At 39.2% G+C, this 22,812-nt stretch overlaps 1 non-coding gene across 1 annotated transcript; it reads right to left on the reverse strand.

The window, feature by feature from the left end:
* Positions 1–3,906: 3,906 nt before the first annotated feature.
* TRNAV-CAC (transfer RNA valine (anticodon CAC)) lies at positions 3,907–3,980 on the reverse strand. Its single transcript has one exon. It is a non-coding gene; the product is annotated as a tRNA-Val (tRNA).
* Positions 3,981–22,812: the final 18,832 nt, after the last annotated feature.

The raw sequence follows: 22,812 nt of genomic DNA on the forward strand, positions 1-22,812 counted from the left end.
CAGCTTCAACTTTAATTTCCAAAAGGAGGATCTTAAATTCAAAAAGAGAATAACATTAGCAACTTAGTCTTTAAAATCACTTAAGTTTGAGAAAAACATAATAAGGTAAAATTGTTTAACACAACTTGAAATATGATAAAACTCCCAAACTGATGTTACACTACCAGGGCGACACCAGGTAAACAGACGATAGATTTCTACGAGCAAAAACAAACAACTAACGAAGATGTCAACTATGACATCCTCGGTAACCAATTGCTATCACTCCTCATCCTTAATTTGCGGATCATCTGTATCAAGAACAACAACAGAGAACACAACACAAGAGTGAGAATACATTTAATATGATAGTGGTGCATAAAATAGCAAGGATAGTTCACATCGATAAAATCAGTCAACGTAATGTACAAATACAAATTATTATGCTATGTATAAATCCTTTACTCCCATGCATGTGGTACCATCATACAACACTGGACCGAAGTCCTACAATGTTGGATATAAGAGTTATGTTATAGAGGGATCCTTAAAACTGGACCAAAGTCCTACAACACTGGACCGAAGTCCTTAGCTAGTCTTCAATATACATGATTCATGATGCTACAAACAATATAAACAATCTCCATCTAAACCTCCTACTACCATTATCAATTACCAATTACAACACTGGATCGAAGTCCTTCAATCAATGGACTGAAGTCCTAAAACGTTAGATTTCAGAGTTATGTTACAGAGTGATCCTCAACACTGGATCAGAGTCCTATAACATTGGACCAAAGTCCTACGACACTAGACCGGAGTTGTACAACATTGGTTTCTTTCAAACCTAAACATCAAACTCATATACTACATCAAAACAACATCAAACAACTATTAATATTCAACAAAACATGTTCATAACATGAACACAACTCACAGTTAACTCTAACAACTTCTATTCAAGGTTAATGGTTACAGGCATATCCTTTAAGATCTCAAGAACTACTCTAATTCAACTCATTTGCTCATCAGACTTAACTATAAACATATTAATAAATCAAACTTAACTAATTTAGTTCTCATACTCAACTCTAAACATATCAAATAACTCAAACTCAACTATAAACATATCAAATAACTCAACTCAACTCATTTAATTCTCAAAATCAACTCTAAACATATCAAATAACTCAACTCAACTCATTTAATTCTCAAAATCAACTCTAAACATATCAAATAACTCAAACTCAACTCTAAACGTATCAAATAACTCTATAAACATGAAAAATGAGACAGAGGACATGAATCAAAAAACGACTTGATACTCGCCGAACAAGATCAACCTGATAATCGGGATCCACATGTGAGCCCCGAGGAGCAGACAAAAGAGAAACATTTGAGGAGGTCTGGGGGGAGAGGAAGGCCTGCAGCGATGCTAGGTGGTTGCATTCCCCTATTTAAGACCCAGATTCTTACCTCTTCCTCGATTATAACTGCATATAAAAATAATCGTTATCCCGACTCAGACACAAAGAATGGTTGAATCAGCAATAAAAAATAGAGGAAATTTTAAGTTTACCAAGGACTGCCCGATGACCCTTATGAGAACCAGATCCCACCAATAGAGAGACATCTATTAGACATTCTAGACATTTTTTGCCATCTTCATCTAAAGGGGCTAGGCCCCTAGTATAGCCCAAGAGGCCAACAAAGACCATCAACTTCTTCTTCTGAAAAGAATCCTCTATAAGAATTTCACTTTCTTTATAAATATAGGAGTCATTCCCTAGGAGAAAGTGCTTCACCGACCAGAAATGAGGAAATAGGGGATTACACCTTCCTCCACTCCAGACTTGGCCTCACATATAGTTGCATGAGCCCAAGAGTGAATGGGGGTAACCAAAAAGAACCGGTTTGCGAAAGGTGGTAATCCGGGAAAGATTCTGAAAATACGTATCTTCGGTACTAACAGGACCAACTCCCGCCCTCTTGGTCGAGCATGAGTATCCTGGTTGCAGCGAAAAAGATGAAAAAACAGAACGACAAAGGGATTCCCCTTCAAATATTCACAACAATACTAGTAAGCCTTAATGTACGTCGAAGTCGTTGGATCAATTTGGGATGAGGCCACCATTAAGTAGTTGAAAACACCTTCCTCGAAAATAGTGAATGGCAAATGAACACCTAAGGTTTTGAAGAGATATTCATATAACGGGATAGTGAGGTTGTCGTATTCACTGCAGACTATATCATCTTCTCCAAGAATAGTGAGACCCCAAAGCGACAATTCACCCACTTCAAAATAGGCTATGTTCAAACTTCCCTCTTTAGAAAAGATAGAAATAATAGGCGAATATATGGAACCTTCCCACGGAGACGATGGATTCACCAGTTCCATTTCCACGATCTTCTGTGATTTCTTGGCCATATCGCGTTAATAATCTTGAGTGCCAAAAGATAAAATTCAAGGAAGGAAATGGGTAACCGCTCAAGAATAGGGAAAGAAAAAATAGGACATAAAAGAAAAGTGATTATAGTTCTTCTTGTATTTATGAACGAACCATATGAAAAGAAAGACGTCCTATCAACATACACTTCTCTCGCCCATAATACTTGCATGTTTTGGTTCCCTAGAAAATCATAATCACTTCTCCAAATAGACGTTTTACGATGTGAGCAGCAGGATCACGAAAAGCACAATTGGTAACTGGGGATCGAAATACTTCAAACCCATGTCTCTGTTGGTCCGATCACCCTGAGACGAAGTACCCCGGTTGTAAACATACCAGACAATCATTCCAACGACTTCTATAATATTCTCCTGACCACTGAAATATCATGTACCCAACTACAAGAGATTCATGCCCTAAGCATATCCAACGGTCTTCTTCTTTTCACGCCTGAAAGATAGCGAAGCAGTTATTCTTTTTTCCTATATATACGAAATGACGTCATTTTATGTAAGAAGTTTCGAACATAATTTGAATCATCTTTCATTATTCACATACTGATTTGAGCGTCAGAGTGTTAACCTTGCAGATACATCTCATATTTTATCGCACCGGAAGCTCTTCTTAATCGCAACTTTTGTCACTATTCATATTTCTGATTCCGAAACTAAACAGAAAGAAAATCAACAATCCATAATCATTTTATTTACAAATCAAGGATAGTATATTATTTTAGTTTATGGAGTTAAGAAAAGTTTTGATTAAAAAATATAGTTGAAGAGTTAGAAATCACTTAAAAATATTGATGATATATTATAAAAGTCAAAGTACAATCTATTTAAAAAATTATTAAAGTTATCACATTGACATTTATAAACATTGAATTGAAATGAAATTGTGGAGTTGAGTATATAACTGAGTCTCCAAAATTTTAAAAAGACATGTATTACATGAAAACCATTCCCTATGCTAATGTTGTCGTGTCTTTCATGTATGACGTGGTGTGCACTTGCCCCAATATAGCTTATGTAGTAAGCATAATGAGTAGTAAATGACCTATCAAGTTAGGATTCATTTGCAAGTTTTGAAATGGATTCTCATATGCATCAAAGTATCTTGAGAGTTTTGGTTAATGGCATCGTTAAAAGAAAGAAACAAAAAAGAGCTGAAATGGAAGGATAAAAGAGCTGAAATGGAAGGATTTGTGGACTATGACTATGCATATGTTGCCTTAATACAAGGAAGCCACTCACTCCCTATACTTTTTTTACTGTTTTAAACGTGACGACTTTACCTACAAAAAATAATCTGAGTACATTGCCTCAATCGAAGATGTAAAAGAAACTCTTAAACTTGAGGGAAATGCAAAAGAATTGAAGTTGCATGGATAAGGTTATCATCGTCCATTATATTAATTGAAGTGCAATTCATCTTTTGTAAGCTGCAATTTGCTGGTGTTGTTAATGAAAAAAAATCATGTCTGAGCCCAGGTTCGAACTGGGGACCTCTAGTGTGTGAGACTAGCGTGATAACCGACTACACCACCCAGACATTGTTTGATTGCTCACGTGTTTTATTTTAATTGAAGAAGAAACGTTGTTTATTGTTATCTATAAAAACATAAATCATCTTCGTGGAGGTCAGGCATTTGAGACCAATGCTAGTCTAGGCACAATAGTAAATAAATAGGGAATTAAGGATATATAAAGTGAGAGATGCTTCTTCATGGACTTTATGTCTTTGGGTTATGGGCGACAAGATTACATATTAACTTAGTCTTGTAAACGTTATATTAGTAATACACTGTTTCTTATATGATTATTTAGCATAGCACGATGTCGTTGGATCCTAATTAATGCATCTTTTATTTTCCTACTTATTTACTATATTATGTCTCCCTTGTACATGTACCTCCCCTCCAGGCTCCAACACTGAAAGGACATCGACCACCATCACTGGATCCTATCCTATATGTGTCTCCCCTTTCAACAGCTACCACTGAGAGGATAACATTAACCGCCTTCACTAGATCCTCCCTCAAACAACCGCTACTTAGAGGACATTGACCACCATTTATGATGAATAGAGATGGATATGGTATTCGGTATGGGTCCTGGTACCGCTACGGGATACAATATTTTAAAAAAAATAAGATACTTTTTAAAAAGTAAGATTTTTTTATAAAATATATAAGTAGAAAATATAATAAAATATCATTAAAAATCAAAAATAATATTAAGATACAATAGAAAAAAAAATCAAAACACATTAATAGACTATTGATATTTGAGAAAACTATAAATTTTATTCAAAATGAAATAATAAAAAAAAAATATCACGACTACGATACGAGTATCTGATACAGATGCGTACCTGGTACTTGATACCGGTACTTCACCATTTTAGAATTATCCATGCTTCAAAGACCACCATCAATGAAGATCCATCACAATGAACTTAATTCCAATAATTGATTTAAGGTTTTAAACAAGAAAAATAGATAATGACTTTTGTTGTGTCACTTGATAGTTTGGAGCATTTGTTTGTCGATTAATGAATGATATGGTTTTGAAAGTGGAGATTGTTTGTTATACTTTTAAAATTTGGAAATACACTTTCACACTTATCTTATCGTTCATATCCCAATATTTCGTAAGTGAGTCACTTTTATTTTGCATAAAAAAAATAGTTCAAAAGTATACTTTAAAAATTATGAAAGTTTATTTTCGTAGGAGAGACAAATGAGTATATTCTGAGAGAGACAAATGAGTATACTTTGGGAAGGATAAACTAAAATAGTTAAAAGAGTATCGTCAGAGCCAATTAACTAAATCCATAATAGCACGATGAAAGTTAGAAAGTGTTATTTTATGGTTTTAAAAAATTGCAACTTAAGAAATTATCGAGTTGACTCGCGGATTAGGTCATTCTCTTTAAGAGGTTTTGTGATACTGCTCAAATTTGTGCAAAACAGTCACTCAACCACAACACCTCTAAGATAAAACAACTTAGTTCTATGTTGTACAATTACTACTTATACGGTATCAGTCTAGAATTACACTCTCTAATGGCACTTTGACCAGTCGAGTATGATAAATACCATTGTGAGTATCTGACTTGTATATCAATCGTAGATGGCGTAAAAAAATACTCAAAAATAGAAGAAGAAAAATTGAGAGAGAGAGAGAGAGAGAGATTTTGGAATAGGAAATCTAAAGTGAAGAAAATAAGATGGAAAAACATCTATTTATAGACAAAAAACTAACTCGAATATGAGAAAATGTGGCAGGAAATAAAGCGGATATATCTCAAAACTAGTAGTTATGAAACTTAGTCAACAATGAGACATGGAAACGTTGTAAGGAAAAAATGTATAGACTTGGTCAGAAACTATGTTTACTGTTATTAATTCATAATTAATTAATCGTTAATTAATTTATAATACACCAATAATTAATTAATCTACTGTATAGGCCACATAATCAGGCTCATAGTCTTTAGCAACTCTTACTTCTTTACTTCGTCGAAATTATGTTTCTACTTCGTCGTTGATTTCAGTGTTTCTTATCATGAGAATGTGATTCAATTCAGTGCCCCCATTATTTCTCGATTTGAAAGAAAATATGTCTTCATAATTGTCATACCCCAAAATTTGCCCATTAATATTTCAAGACATTTCAGGGCGCTCCGACTCATTTTTATGACACTTAAAGGAACAAAGGCCCAGCTCGCGAATGACCCAAACTGGCCTACTCGCTACACGCTCACCTAGTGATAATATGAAAGTGGTTTATTTGGAAGCGGAGGAAAAGGGGTGCAAAAAGAAAAGAAAACGAACCAAACAGCAAAGCCCAACCCAAAGTACAAGAACACGGGTGTGGCATCTGTGACGAGCGTCACAGAGGCTGTGACGAGCGTCACGCCTCGCACACCCCTGTGACGGGCGTCGCACATGGTGTGACGAACGTCACACCATTCCCCTACTTTGTGGGCGCAGGCAACGCTTCGGAGACTTGAAGATCCGTTGGGCCCTATATCCACGTACGTGTTGAAGACCTTTTTGGCAGCAGGCATGACCTAATGACAACAATATAAATAGCCGCCTTGAAAACCTAAAAAGGGGAGCTTTTTCCGAGATTCTTTTTCCTTTGCCGTTTTCGCCTTTGCATTTTTTCTTCTTTTCCAGCAGCTTAGGCATTGTGTTTTACAAGTGCTACACTATTTCTTTTGCAATTCCTGATTCCCTTTTGGTATTTAGTTAATTCTTTTCGCACAATAATTTCTACAACGGAAACTATTGTGTGCCTTTTTACCGAATCTAATCTTACGGCGGCAGCAAGGTCACCTCCGCTCAAGTCGATCCGATCGGCCAATTCAAGGTTGCGACTCAATTGCAAACAGGTTTGCGTTACTATTATCGCTTTATGTTCCTAATTCACATGTGATATCATAATTGAGATTTATAAATATATTTGAGGTTTTGCATGTAACTTAAGTATGCCTGGATACTTTGAATTGTTGTAATGGATGCCGCTGTTCTTCGTCCTATTTTGATCTTTGCCCATCTGACCTGTTTTATCATAACCATGCTTTGTTTACCTATTACTTTGGTGCAACTCTCGATTGCACCCTGATTTGGTATTCTAACCCGTTTGCTGAATTTTGCAAAGGTTCATATGTCCTAGGAAAAGATTGTTGTTTAGGTCTTCCACTTTATTTGTGGGATACCCTTGTGGAGACTCACCCTAAGTGGCCTAATTAATTTTAATGTGTTAATTTTAATGTCTTAATTTTAATGTATTAATTTTAATGCATTGATTTTAGTATGGACTTAATTACTTAATTGACTTTAAAATATGACCTTTAAATAAGTGATCTTGGACCTCTCTTTGCTGCCTTACGGTATTACGGTATAACGGTCATGTCCCGCGAATGTGGGGATACGCTTAGCAATGACCCTTCGATTAAATCATCATAAAATAAATCATAGTCCCTCGGATGTTGCCTTCAAAAATACGATTTTGTCCCTCGATGACCCTTCGGTGTAGCCTACGGTTAAATGATGATCGTCCCTTCGAATGCTAAGGTATCCTTACAACTGTTGCCTTCAATGACCTATCGATGACCCTACGATGACCCTTTTTACATCCAAAGGGTAAAATTACTTACTTCTCAATAGTAAGGACAGTTTTACCCTCATAAGGATAGGAAACGTTCATAAAGACCTTAGGAGGGTATAACTCTCAATTACTGGATCATAACCTAAAACATTTTCCACCCCTCACACTTTACACTTTACAAATCCTAGAAAATCACCACTTGGTATATATTCATACTAGAATCATTACCGAGTTACATTTTTCTAAACCATTTTCAAAATCAAACGAGATAACCACTTTGTATACATTCATACGAGAATCATTACAAAGTTAAACTCTCTTTTCAAAACATTTTCTAAACAATTCACGAACACTTTTCAGACAAAAATATAAGTGATCCAGCAATTAAGAGCCCATGGATAACCATGGATACAAAGGGTGCTAACACCTTCCCTTTGTATAATGTACCTCCCGAACCCAAAATCTAAATTAAGGTCTTTCCTGTTCTTTTCCACCTTTCCTTATTGGATAAAAGAAAAGTCGGTGGCGACTCTTGCTAACCGCGACATTGCGATTAAAACCACAAAAAAGTCCAGTTCACCGTATGACAGAACTGGCGACTCTGCTGGGGACACTTTAAAAAGAGAGGTTACCTTAAAAACAAGATCACTTATTCCAAATTGTCTGATTTACTTTTAAGGGATTGCTTGGGTATGTTATGCTTGAGTGAAAGATCCTACACCCGGATCTAGTGTACCTTAGGTAAGTAGCAAGAGATCATCGCGACTGTCCGGCGTATACTGGAATGGTTAAAATGATGGCTACGGTTAATGTGACACTTTGGATGTCCTGATGTTCCTCATGTTCACTTGAGGAAAAATTTGGCTTCCGCGTGGTGTCATTAAAGCATTAACCAGACCTTTAGAACCCTAATTGACTCATCCTGGCCATTAGAAAGTAGTGAGATAACTGACTTCGGTTCCGACTGGGGTTGGTTGAGACTCGATACTACACTCTTTGAGATTGGACTTTAGGGAAGCTTCGGTCAACCACTTGGTGTTGCACTGAAGTGGACTTGAAGGAAGGTCAATGATTGGAGATCCTTTTAGAACCCGGTTACTATTCTAGGACAGGTTGAACCAACTAAACTTCAGTGGGGAGGGTACTTACCTATGGAACTCATGCAAGCCTTAAAACCTAGGAATGATGGTTGTGTGACTTGCTTGTGCTTGTTATTTATTAACCTCATAACATCATAACATCATAACATCATAACATCATAACATCATAACATCATAACATCATAACCTCATGACATCATAACATTGTACTAACCATTTCAAGGACTTAGGAATTTAGCTTTGCTCTGTTGAACAGGCTATGGCTCCCAGGAAGACCATCCGGATCAATTTTGTAGCAATCTCTCCTCAACTCAAGGATTTAGTGTCAGAACTTCCCGATCATGCTCAGTTCATCAAGAAACACGGTCATCTCCTCAATTTGGTTACCACTGGTTTCAAAGAAGATATGATGAGAGTCCTATTCCAGTTCTGCGATCCCAAACATCATTGCTTCACTTTCCCAGATTATCAGTTGGTACCCACATTAGAAGAATTCTCCCAGCTGCTTGGGATACCTATCCTGGATCAAATACCTTTCAGTGGTTTAGAAAAGAGGCCAAAATCTGAAGAAGTTGCCGCAGCTTTACACATGACGAAGTCCGACATCGAAGCTAATTGGGTAACAAGGAGTGGAGTTAAGGGTTTACTTGCCAAATTCCTGACAAATAAGGCCCGAGAATTCTTAAAAGTTATGAACGTCCGTGCTTTCGAAGACATCCTGGCATTGCTAATCTATGGCTTGGTGTTATTCCCTAATCCAGACCAATTCATAGACATGAATGCTATTAAGATATTTCTCACTCATAACCCTGTACCTACCTTGCTGGGAGACATTCTGCATTCCCTCCACACTCGTACCATGAAAAGGCAAGGGACTCTCATGTGCTGCATACCTCTATTGTCTAGGTGGTTTATTTCACACCTTCCTCAATCAGTCTTGAAGAATGAGCAAAATCTGAGATGGTCTCAAAGGATAATGTCACTCTCCCATTCAGACATCTGTTGGTGTCCTCAGTTCAAGGAAAATGTTACCGTCATTGATCGTTGTGGCGAGTTCCCTAATGTACCACTCCTAGGAATAAGAGGAGGTATTACTTACAATCCTGCTTTAGCTCTGCGACAGTTTGGTTGTGCTCGAAGAGATGGCCCACATGAAATGGTCATCGAGGGCATTGTGTTCGACTATGACAACGATTCCCAAGGCCACTGTCAAAGATTTGTACGAGCTTGGGGCATGGTGAAGAGAGGTACGGTAGGACAGAAAAATTCTATTCCTATGGAACCTTATCTCAGATGGGTACGCGCCAGAGCTCGTGAACTTGTCATGCCATATCTTGCAATCGGACCTCAGATTGTCGAACCTGAAGCTGAAGGAGGTGCTCCTCAGATCATTCCTTATCCAGATATGCCTACCAACATTGAGGAACTAAAGAGATCCTGGATCCAGTTGAGAGAAGAAAGGGATACTTTCGAGACTCAGTTCGTCGCAGAAAGGAAGAAAGTGTTAGAACTTACCAGTCAGCTTAATGAGGAACGAAGACTCAATGCGTATCTTCGCCCAAAAAGAAGTCGCCCCTGGGAGACTTGAGCTTTCATTGTATTTTTATTATTATTCCTTTTGTAATGAACATTGATCAAAGAAATTAGCGATAAACATTTCTCTCTTGTTGGTGATTTACGCAAAGTTAAATTCCAAAAGTCCTTGAAAACATTTCATACATTGCATAGCATAACATTGCATAACAGGTATTCTACAAGTTCAATGTTCTCACGGTCTTCATTGCAAACAGAAAAATGGATCTCGAACAAACTGTCAAGGATCTCCAGACTCAGAATGCTCAATTCAAGGAGATGATGCTAAGCTTATCCAAGGGGCAGGAGGAACTGAAGGCTCTTTTGGTTGAGAAGAAGAAAGACAAGAAAGCTGTGAGTTTCATTAACCCGGGAAGAAGGCGTAAAGGACAGGCTACGGGAATCAAATTTGGAATCCCGAATGGTCCAGAAGAGGGGGCGGAGAATGACTCAGAGGAAGAGAATGCTGATTTCTCCAACCCTGAGGATGACGACGAGGACTATGAAAATGAACAGTACTCTCCAAGAGATGATAAGTACAAATTGCTGGAAGAACGCATGCTAGCTATGGAAGGTCAGAAGACGCCTGGTCTAGATTTCGAAAGTTTGGGTCTGGTCTCCGATGTGACCATTCCCCGCAAATTCAAAATCCCCACTTTCACTAAGTACGATGGTGCATCCTGTCCTCAAATGCATTTAAGCGCTTATGTGAGAAAGATTCAGCCGCACACCACTGACAAGAAACTATGGATCCATTTCTTCCAAGAGAGCCTGTCTGGCACACAGTTGGAATGGTATTATCAGCTCGAGAGCTCTGACATCCGCACCTGGACTGATTTAGCGACAGCCTTCTACAAGCAGTACCAGTACAACTCTGAGTTAGCACCTACCCGGCTACAGTTGCAGAATATGGCCATGGGATCTAAAGAAAGCTTCAAAGAGTATGCTCAGAAATGGAGAGATTTGGCTGGCAGAGTCAAACCCCCTATGACTGATCGAGAGTTAGTGGACATGTTCATGGGTACACTGACTGGCCCATTCTACAGCCATCTACTGGGAAGTTCTTCATCAGGTTTCACTGAACTTATACTGACAGGTGAACGGGTAGAGAGCGGCATTCGAAGTGGAAAGATACAGGCAACTACTTCTGCAAGCACCAAAAAGTCCTATCAGGGAAAGAATGAATCAAATGTTGTGTACAGTGAAAGGAAGCATAACAAGAAGAATCGTGACCATACTGTTGGGGCAGTTACAATTGCCGCACCGCCATCTCAGAACTTCCAGCAAAGACCAGACAGACCAAGAAGGCAGTTTACCAAGCTCAATATGACTTTAGCACAAGCACTGCAAAGTATGCTAAAGGTAAACTTAATCACTCTCAGAGGTCCTCCTGCAAATGTCAACACTGCTTCGCCTCGTTATAATCCCAATGCCAGGTGTGCATATCACTCCGATAGCCCCGGGCACGATACAAATGATTGTTGGTTGTTGAAGAACAAAATTCAGGATATGATCGACGCTGGGGAAATTGAGTTCGAGCCTCCGGAGACTCCTAATGTCATCACTGCCCCTCTGCCTAATCATGACAAGACTGTCAATGCTGTGGAGGATACTGATAACGGTTGCGACCTGGATAGCTGGATTTTCCCAACAATTGGTGACGGACTCAATAATTGGAAGGCTGAAGACACTATCCAGATTTTCTTTAGTCAGGAGTAATTGTTATTGCTATTTTAGTGTTTCAAAGCATTGTGTCTATACCCGGGGCATAATAGCTAATTTTTCAAGGGTTTGTCATTTTCATAAGCATATTCATATTCAATAAATCAATGGACTGTTTGCATTCAAATATTGCGCTCTTTATCTTTCCTGTCATTTTTCAAATAAGCTATGTTTTCTTGCACACACTCACGTAACAATTTGCCGATCCACATCCACTCTGGATCCTGTTGGTAATGACTCTGCTACTGTTCATTATGACTTTGAAAATCCGATCTACCAAGCCGAGGATGGAAGTGAGGAAGATTGTGAAGTCCCTGGAGAACTTGTCAGACTGGTACTACAAGAAGAAAAGACCATACAGCCGCATGAGGAATCAATTGAAATGGTAAATCTGGGTACTGAAATAGACAAGAAAGAAGTCAGAGGTTTCTTGGGGCACTTGAATTACATTGCCCGATTCATTCCACACTTGACTGATACCTGCAAACCCATCTTCAAATTACTAAAAAGGAAAAATCAAGAGATGGTATGGAATGATGAATAACAAAATCAGGAAATATCTCCAAGAACCTCCAATTCTGATACTACCAGTTGAAGGAAGACCTCTAATTATGTATTTGACCGTGTTAGAAAATTCAATAGGGTGTGCTGGGGCAACATGGCGAGTCTGGTCGAAAAGAGCATGCCATATACTGCCTTAGCAAAAGGTACCGACTGTGAAACAAGATACCCACAGCTCGAGAAAGCTTGCTACGCTTTGGCCTAGGCTGCTCGCCGACTAAGACAGCATATGTTGAATCATACCACTTTATTGATTTCTAAGATGGATCTTATCAAATATACATTCGAGAAATCTGCTGTCTCCTAAAAGAGTTATCACTGATAATGGTACTAAATTGAACTCGGCATGCAGTTCAAAATAAAACACCATAACTCTTCTCCGTACCGGCCAAAGACGAACGACGCCGTGGAGGCTGCTGACAATATCAAGAATATAACAGTAACATACAAAGACTGGCATGAGATGTTACCTTTTGCTCTTCATAGTTACCGCACTTCGACAGGGGCAACTCCGTTCTCTTTAGTCTATGGAAGGGAAGCCATCTTACCAGTGGAAGTTCAGATTCCCTCTCTAAGAATTGTGAAAGATGCAGGCTTAGATGAGGATGAATGGATTCAAACTCGACTCGATCAGATAAATTTGATTGATGAAAAGAGACTTGCGGTTGTTTGTCATGGGCAGATATATCAGAAGCGCATGACCCAAGCATTTAACAAAAGAGTTAAGAGACAGGTGTACCAACTGGGCGACTTGGTGGTCAAGCGTATCATTCTACCACAAAGTGATCCCAGGGGCAAATGGATTCCCACATACGAAGGGCCATTTGTGGTTAAGAAAGTATTCTCTGGTGGAGCCATGATACTTGCTACAATGGATGGCGAAGACTTCCCGCATCCCGTGAACGCAGACATAGTCAAAAAATACTACGCATAACAGAGACCCGCTAGGTCGACGTACCTAGGCAAAAGTAAGGGCATCCCGGCGAACCAAAAGGGTTCGGGCAAAAATTAGGGATAAACATATAAAGACGTACACCCGGCAAGTCGAAAACCTGAAAAGGCGGCTTGAGCAAAAAAGGGTATCCTGGTGGACTGAAAACCTGAAAAGGCGGTCCAGGCAAAAATTAGGGATTAAAGCGTATGACTATGTCCCGTTTTCTGTCATCTTCAACCAAGTTCCAAGGATTGAACAAGCCAATCACTTCCATCCGACAGCAAGGGATGAGATGCTCGAAGACATAATGACAGTAGTAGGCTTAAAATCAATAGGACTTCTTCCACATAGCTTTCTCTTTGTTTTCGACAATTTCCTCTTACTAGGATTTCTGTCTCCTTGTACACAAATTGCCTGTTTATAGGCCTCCTTTCAAAATCAATACAACCCTCTTTCAAAAAAAGGATGCTTTTGTTTTTACTTTTCTGTTTTGGTTGCGTAAATGTCCATTGATTTAATTTGAATTAATATGTGCATTTGAATATGATAAATGTTTACCAAAATATATGCGTAGAATAGCAATAGCAATTACTACCCGACTTCAGGATCGAGGAGAAGGTCTAACCATGCTTCCAATGAATCCGCTACCAATTCTATTCCCCCAGCAAGTCTGTTATTCCTCAGAAGAAATTAGCAGTATTCCCCGGCACAGCCAGTTACTCCCCAACAGAGGTCGGCATCATCAGACAGATTGATCATCTCATCCATCCTCAGCCAAGATCTGTGGAATATTTCTACCATCAGACAGAATCAAGAACCCCCTGCCGAGAAAGGGTCATCGTTACAAATATCTCCAATCAGTAGATGGGGATTTATTTTCCCCAGTAGAGTCCCCAAGCAGAACTTCTCATACGCATAACTCATTCATTACATCATTTCACAGCATACGCATGCATACAACATTCACATTTATTTTAGCATAACACGAAACATCTCATGCATCATGACATAGCATGAAGCTAACTTTTTCTTTGCAGGTTAATTATCCTCCTGATATAGTCAAAGTAGAAGGTTCATTCAGACAGACACCTTTATCAATCACATTCAAGATTCAGATACATATTTCAAATACAGTTCATGGGAACATTCATTCTGACAACACTTCGATATCCTCCTAACGATGGCATCTCTAAGCCCATCCCAGACATTTATTGCAAGTACAACATATACAGGTTATCAGATACAGCCTAACGTACGGTTCATTCTGATTCAGCCCAACATATGACTTCTTCAGCAACTCCAATGCGGTCTAACGTACGGCCCATTTGGACCTTCAAATCCTCAGATGCTGCCTAGCGTACGGTACATTCAGGGGTGTAGTCTAGCGTACGACTACTTTCTTTTTCAGATGCAGCCTAACGGACGGCTCATTCTACAACTCGGATACGATCTAACGTACGATCCATTCTGAACTTCAACAACCCCAACGCGGTCTAACGTACGACCCGTTTGGATCTTACAACCCTCAGATGCTACCTAACGTACGGTACATTTCTGAAGTGTAGTCTGGCGTACGACTACCGCTTTCATCATCAGATGCGGCCTAACAGACGACTCATTCTGCGACGGTCTAACGTACGACCCGTTCGGATGTCCATCCCCTCAGATGCTACCTAACATACGGTACATTTCTGAAGCGTAGTCTAACGTACGACTACCCCTTTCATCATCAGATCCTACCTAACATACGGTACATTTCTGAAGTGTAGTCTAACGTACGACTACCCCTTTCATCATCAGATCCTACCTAACATACGGTACATTTCTGAATGGTAGTCTAGTATACGACTACTCCCTTACTCAGATGCTACCTTCGGACAGGTACATTTCTGAATGGTAGTCTAGTATACGGCTACTCCCTTGCTCAGGTGCTACCTTCGGACAGGTACATTCCTGAATGGTAGTCTGGTATACGACTACTCCCTTGCTCAGGTGCTACCTTCGGACAGGTACATTCCTGAATGGTAGTCTGGTATACGACTACTCCCTTGCTCAGATGCTACCTTCGGACAGGTACATTTCTGAATGGTAGTCTAGTATACGGCTACTCCCTCTTCAAGCAGATTCGGCCTAATGGACGACTCTATCTGCAACTCAGAAACGATCTAGCATACGATCCGTTCTGATCTTTCATCCCCATCAAAGTCATCTGCCTAACGAACAGCTCACTCTGGTATTCAGATACGGTCCAGTGTATGATTCATTCTGATCCCTTATCCCCAGCAGTATACAGCATACTTTGACTCCCCAGCAAAGTCAACAGCATGATGGATGATTCACTATACGGTCTAGCGTATGACCCGGTATGACATCCATGTCTTCAGACATCGTCTAACGTACGACGCAATCGGAAGCTCGTCATCGAACTACCTGGATGGCATCTTTAAGCCCATCCCATCGAGACTAATGGACAAGTGCAAAATTTTGGGGCATTCTAGTGTTCAATAATCTTTCACCTCTAGACCACGAACGGCACATACCATTCTACTCTCTCGGTTCAAGAATATTGAACAGGGGCAGCTGTCATACCCCAAAATTTGCCCATTAATATTTCAAGACATTTCAGGGCGCTCCGACTCATTTTTATGACACTTAAAGGAACAAAGGCCCAGCTCGCGAATGACCCAAACTGGCCTACTCGCTACACGCTCACCTAGTGATAATATGAAAGTGGTTTATTTGGAAGCGGAGGAAAAGGGGTGCAAAAAGAAAAGAAAACGAACCAAACAGCAAAGCCCAACCCAAAGTACAAGAACACGGGTGTGGCATCTGTGACGAGCGTCACAGAGGCTGTGACGAGCGTCACGCCTCGCACACCCCTGTGACGGGCGTCGCACATGGTGTGACGAACGTCACACCATTCCCCTACTTTGTGGGCGCAGGCAACGCTTCGGAGACTTGAAGATCCGTTGGGCCCTATATCCACGTACGTGTTGAAGACCTTTTTGGCAGCAGGCATGACCTAATGACAACAATATAAATAGCCGCCTTGAAAACCTAAAAAGGGGAGCTTTTTCCGAGATTCTTTTTCCTTTGCCGTTTTCGCCTTTGCATTTTTTCTTCTTTTCCAGCAGCTTAGGCATTGTGTTTTACAAGTGCTACACTATTTCTTTTGCAATTCCTGATTCCCTTTTGGTATTTAGTTAATTCTTTTCGCACAATAGTTTCTACAACGGAAACTATTGTGTGCCTTTTTACCGAATCTAATCTTACGGCGGCAGCAAGGTCACCTCCGCTCAAGTCGATCCGATCGGCCAATTCAAGGTTGCGACTCAATTGCAAACAGGTTTGCGTTACTATTATCGCTTTATGTTCCTAATTCACATGTGATATCATAATTGAGATTTATAAATATATTTGAGGCTTTGCATGTAACTTAAGTATGCCTGGATACTTTGAATTGTTGTAATGGATGCCGCTGTTCTTCGTCCTATTTTGATCTTTGCCCATCTGACCTGTTTTATCATAACCATGCTTTGTTTACCTATTACTTTGGTGCAACTCTCGATTGCACCCTGATTTGGTATTCTAACCCGTTTGCTGAATTTTGCAAAGGTTCATATGTCCCAGGAAAAGATTGCTGTTTAGGTCTTCCACTTTATTTGTGGGATACCCTTGTGGAGACTCACCCTAAGTGGCCTAATTAATTTTAATGTGTTAATTTTAATGTATTAATTTTAATGCATTGATTTTAGTATGGACTTAATTACTTAATTGACTTTAAAATATGACCTTTAAATAAGTGATCTTGGACCTCTCTTTGCTGCCTTACGGTATTACGGTATAACGGTCATGTCCCGCGAATGTGGGGATACGCTTAGCAATGACCCTTCGATTAAATCATCATAAAATAAATCATAGTCCCTCGGATGTTGCCTTCAAAAATACGATTTTGTCCCTCGATGACCCTTCGGTGTAGCCTACGGTTAAATGATGATCGTCCCTTCGAATGCTAAGGTATCCTTACAACTGTTGCCTTCAATGACCTATCGATGACCCTACGATGACCCTTTTTACATCCAAAGGGTAAAATTACTTACTTCTCAATAGTAAGGACAGTTTTACCCTCATAAGGATAGGAAACGTTCATAAAGACCTTAGGAGGGTATAACTCTCAATTACTGGATCATAACCTAAAACATTTTCCACCCCTCACACTTTACACTTTACAAATCCTAGAAAATCACCACTTGGTATATATTCATACTAGAATCATTACCGAGTTACATTTTTCTAAACCATTTTCAAAATCAAACGAGATAACCACTTTGTATACATTCATACGAGAATCATTACAAAGTTAAACTCTCTTTTCAAAACATTTTCTAAACAATTCACGAACACTTTTCAGACAAAAATATAAGTGATCCAGCAATTAAGAGCCCATGGATAACCATGGATACAAAGGGTGCTAACACCTTCCCTTTGTATAATGTACCTCCCGAACCCAAAATCTAAATTAAGGTCTTTCCTGTTCTTTTCCACCTTTCCTTATTGGATAAAAGAAAAGTCGGTGGCGACTCTTGCTAACCGCGACATTGCGATTAAAACCACAAAAAAGTCCAGTTCACCGTATGACAATAATATTCAACGTCATTTGATTTTATGATCACTTTAGAACTTAGGTCATAACTGTTGGAAATCCCCCAAAACCTATAGAGAATTTCAATCAATCTTTATGAATGAGATTGTTATTACCCATACAATAGCAATGAAAAAAAGAAGAACAATGGAGAAAGAAAGAAAGTAAAGAACGATTAAGGAGAAGAACAATTAAATTCTGCAAAATTTCTCTCTGCCCACAAACTGTGGAAAACTTCTTATTCACTTTGCAACTGTAAAATACTATGAATACAATGTTATGAATACTCTATTCACTTCATTACAAAAATAAGGGTTACTCCCTCTATTTATAGATTTAGGTTAACTTGGACCTTAAGTCAAAACCCAAAACTATAAAAGCTCAAAATAGCTATCACTACTAAAATAGGCATAAGTGAAATCATGTGTGACGTAACATGCTTCAACACTTCGACACACTAACACAACTTAACACACTGGGTGGTTCGACACTTCCTTGTCGAGCAACCTGCTTCGACACAAGGAATTATAATTCAACACACCACCTAATTCATTGTGTCTAAGCTATCTACATTCATCATAGCTCTTAATCTTCTGAACACTTCGACCTGGACTCCCTTTATCATGATGTCTGCAATCTGATTCTCAGTTCTATAATGTTCCACATTCATCTTCCCATCTGCTACCTGCTCTAAAAGATAATGGAACCTCATCTCGATGTGCTTGCTTCGACCATGTGCTATCGGATTCTTCGTCAGATTGATAGCTGACATGTTGTCGATCTTCATGGTAATTGCTCCATGACTCTTCATTGTTATTTCTTTGATAAGATTCACCATCCACGTTACTTGACATGCACAAAGAGAAACATTTATGTATTCTGCTTCGATAATGCCACTAGTGGCTCCTTTCTCGAACTCCAAGCAACTGGTGCACCACCTAGCATAAACACATAGCCAGCTGTGGATTTTCGATCCTCAACATCACTACACCAACTTGAGTCGATGTATCCCACTAATTTGTATTATTTTCCTTCATCAGCTGCAGGAAACAAAATGCCATAGTCGAGAGTTTCTTTCAGATACTTTAGTATACTTTTCGTCGCTGCTAGATCTGATACCTTTGGCTTCTGCATGAACCTACTCACCATACATACATTGTATGCTAAGTCAGGCCTTGTATGATACAGGTATCCAAGTGACCCAATAAGTCTTCTATATTGGGTTACGTCGACATCATCTGAATTTGAATCTTTCGACAGTTGTAATCTGGGCTCAGCTGGAGTCGAAGTTGGGTTGCAATCTTGCATCTTAAATCTCTTGAGTATTTCGCTTGCATACCTTCTTTCAAGCATCATCAAACCTCTACCACTCTTGTAGAATTCGATGCCAAGGAAATATGAGATGTCACCCATATTTGACATTTCGAATTCCTTGTTGAAATCATCTTTAAAGTCTTCGATCTCCTTCTTGCAACTACTTATTATGAACAGGTCATCGACATAGAGACATAGTATAAGCAATTCACTCTTGCTTCTTCTTACATATACTCCATGTTCACTTGTGCACTTAACAAATTCCTTCTCCCTTATAAAGCCATTTATCTTCTTGTTCCAAGCTCTTGGAGCTTATTTAAGTCAGTACAAGGCTTTATGCAGCCTGTACACCTTTCTTTCTTCGCCATGTTTCATAAACCCAACTGGTTGTGCAACATAAACTTCTTCTTCTAATGGGCCATTAAGGAATGCACATTTCACAACCATCTGACACATCTTCTAGTTGTTCATGTTTGTTAGACCAACAACCAACTTGATAATTTCGATCCTAGCAACAGGTGAAAAAACTTCATCGAAGTTGATTCCTTCTTTCTGAAGAAATCCCTTCGTCACAAGTATCGCCTTGTGTCGAGTCACTTCTCCTTTGGGATTCAACTTCACTTTGTATACCTACTTCACATCGATTGCCTTCTTGTCTTGGGGCAATTCGACAAGTGACCAAGTGTTGTTGACTTTGATTGACTTCATCTCTTCGTCCATTGCTTTCATCCACTTCGAATCTTTCAATGTCTCAACTGTATTGACAGGTTCGACATCTGCGTAGAAATCATAATGTACCAGCTCACCTTCTTCATTGACCACATCATCTGATGTAATCACATATTCTTGCAATCTTGCAGGCATGTGTCTTGTTCTCTGAGGTTTGCTTGGGCCTGCTTCACCTCTGACTTCTTCCTGTCAAACTTCTCTTTCGACTTCACTAGCTGGTTCATCATAAAAGATTCTCACTGAATCTTTCTTGACATTCTCAGTCCAATCCCACTCCTTAAGCTCATCTATGATCATGTCCCTGCTGATCACCACTTGCTTATTCACTGGGTTGAATAACTTGTATCCTTCAATCGAATGATATCCTATCAGGATCATCTGACTCAACTTGTCATCAAGTTTTCTTCTGAACTGATATGGCACATGTCTATGTGATATAGATCCAAACACCCTCAGATGACTCAAGCTAGGCTTGACACCAAACCAACATTCTTCTAGCGTGATTCCTTCTAGCTTCTTCGTTGGACATCTGTTTAGGATATATGTCGCAGTCGACATAACTTCTCCCCATAATTCTTTGGGTAAATGCTTGCCTTTCAACATACTTCTAACCATATTCATAATGGTTCTATTCTTCCTCTCTGCGACTCCATTCTGTTGTGGAGTGTAGGGTGGCACTATCTCATGCACAATCCCTTCTTTCATGCATAACGCATCGAAGTCTTTCGACACATATTCTCCATCACCATCAGTTCTCAAAATCTTGATTTTTCGACCGCTCTGTCTTTCGATCATATATTTAAACTTGGAAAAAACCTTGATCACTTCACTTTTCTTCTGGATCAGGTAAGACCACAGTTTTCGACTGAAATCATCTATAAATGTAATAAAGTAGTTGTTACCTCCAATCGAATCCACCTGGAGAGGACCACATACATCAGAGTATATGACTTCAAGAATTATCTTCGACCTTCTTCCTTCATCCTTACTGAAGTTGTTCTTATGTTGCTTCGCCTGCACGCATTCTTCACACACTTCGTTTGGAATGTCGATTTCTGGTAATCCTGAAACCATATTTCTTCTCTTCAAATCTCTGATGTCTTTGAAATTGATATGGCTAAGTCTATAATGTCATATCCATTCATCTCGGTTGGATGCTATTGCAAGGCACTTATGCCCCATCACATTAATCTCAATCTTGAAGGTTCTATTATGAGACATTTGAGCCTTCAAGATCAACCTTCCATTTGAGTCAAGAACTTTCATCATCTTGTCTTCCATCAACATCTTGTAGTTCTTTTCGACTAACTACCTTATGCTTAGCAAATTTCTCTTCATGCCTGGTATGTACAACACATTTGAAATTACTGATCTCTTACCATCTTTCCTCATAATCAGAACATCACCAACATCTTTAGCTGCTAGAGTGTTGTCATTTGCAAATTTCACCATATTATTCATTGAGGGCTTTATGTTGAGAAACCAATCTTTTCTTCCAAACATGTGTGATGAACATCCTGATTCCAAGTACCACTGGTCCTTGAATCTCTCTTCATCTTTTGTTGTAACCATCAGCAACGTCTCTTCTTCTTCATGTTTCGCCAGCTTTGCATAAGTTTCTTGATTCTTCTGCTTTTATGGACAATCACTAGAATAATGACCATACTTCTGACAATTGTAACACTGAATGTGACTCTTGTCTGGATTTTGACTACCACCTCTTCCTCTACCTACAACACCACCTCTTTGGTTGCCTTGGTTCCAGGGTTTTCTCTTATTCAACCAGTTTCCTTCTTGCTGATTTTGACCAGTCAAATTATTGTAACCTCCTCTGCCTTTGTTTCCATTACAACTTCCTTTGCCTTTTCTTTCTTTTGCTGATTATGCCTGCAAAGCCATATCACTCTTCGACTTTTCTGCAGCTCTTTCAGCCATTCTTTGTTCATGAGATTCAAGAGTCCCGTGAAGCTCTTCCTTTGTCAGTTTTTACAAATCTTTTGACTCTTCTACGGCTACTACCAGGTGGGCGAACTTTGGAGCCAACGACCTCAAGATCTTTTCAACAGATCTTGATGTCAACACTTTTCCACATACCTTGATTTGATTCACTAGTTTTGTAACCTTGCTGAAGAAATCAGTTATGCTTTCATTGTTTTCCATCTGAAGCAATTCATACGTTCTTTTGTGAGTTTGTAACCTCACCTCTTTCACCTTCTCCGCGCCTCCAAACGATTTCTCCAGAATTTCCCATGCTTCTTTCGTTGACTCTGCATCACTAACCTTTTCAAAGTTATTTGCATCAATACATTAGTGGATTATAAAGAGATCTTTATAATCTTTCTTCTTCAATTCTTTATGTGCAGCCTTTTCTTGATCTGTCGCGGCTTCTACAAGCGTTACTACTCCTTCCTTCACAAGATCCCAAAGATCTTGATGACAGAACACAACTTTTATCTGCTTGCACCAATTCTCATAATTGTTGTTCTTGAGAATCGAAAGATTTGCTGGAAAATGCCCATTTAGATGATTCGTTGCCATGGTGATTTTCTTCCCACTAATCGATTAACCGGAGCTCTGATACCAGATGTTGGAAATCCCCTAAAACCTATGGATAATTTCAATCAATCTTGATGAACAAGATTGTTATTACCCACATAATAGCAATGAAAAAAGAAGAACAATGGAGAAA

This window comes from Lathyrus oleraceus, chromosome 5 (assembly GCF_024323335.1).
Source record: "Lathyrus oleraceus cultivar Zhongwan6 chromosome 5, CAAS_Psat_ZW6_1.0, whole genome shotgun sequence".
In the NCBI taxonomy this organism is placed as follows: domain Eukaryota; kingdom Viridiplantae; phylum Streptophyta; class Magnoliopsida; order Fabales; family Fabaceae; genus Lathyrus; species Lathyrus oleraceus.